This window comes from Herpailurus yagouaroundi, unplaced genomic scaffold (assembly GCF_014898765.1).
Source record: "Herpailurus yagouaroundi ecotype Mexico unplaced genomic scaffold, PumYag 163, whole genome shotgun sequence".
Classification (NCBI taxonomy): Eukaryota; Metazoa; Chordata; class Mammalia; order Carnivora; family Felidae; genus Herpailurus; species Herpailurus yagouaroundi.
In genome coordinates this window covers 42,640,948-42,641,657 of record NW_024412404.1, presented here as the reverse complement: position 1 = coordinate 42,641,657, position 710 = coordinate 42,640,948, and positions in this window count along the sequence as shown.

The window sequence follows — 710 nt, the reverse complement described above, 5'->3', positions numbered from 1 at the left end:
CGGGCTCCGGCCCACGGGCGGGAGGGGGGGGTGTGGGGGGTGCTGCGCGGGCGGCCCCTCTGCCGAGCCCGGGCCGCGCGGGTAGGAGCCGCGCGCCCGGCCGGCCCTCAGGGGGCGGCACCTGCCCGGACGCTCGCCGCGACCCGACCCGGTCCAAGAGGTCCGGACGTCCGCGGCCGCCGCGGCTTAGGCCCGTGTCACGGCGAGTCTCCTGGGGCGGCGGCCACTCCGGGCGAGGGACGCGGCCGGCAGCCCCTGAAGCGGGCAGTCGACAGGCCGAGCTCTCTCGCCACCGGACGCGAGCCCAAGGTCTCCTCCACAGCCGTCTGCTCCCGCGGCGCGAGGCCCGCGCGTCCCTTCGGTTCTGAGGCGCCGCCGCCGCCTGGCTCCCTCCCCAGCCCACACAGCCTCGGCCTGGAGCGCGCGTAGACGCCGACGCCGCAGCGCGCCCGCGCTCCCGCCGCGCGCCCCGCTCACTGCGCGCTCGCGCGGGGGCGTCCCCTCTGGCCCCGCGCACGCGCGTTGAGCTCAGTGTGCTGGCGGCCGGCAGGGGCTAGCTGGCGCCGGGAGTGGGGTGTGATGTGGGAGTCCGTGCTCGTCACTCCTTGACGGTTGCTCTAGGTTTGCCCCGGCAAGCCCCCAAGTCCTTATCAGCCCACCGCTCTGGTGGAGTTCCCCGGTGGGCACGACCCTTTTGGTTGTGCTAGCGG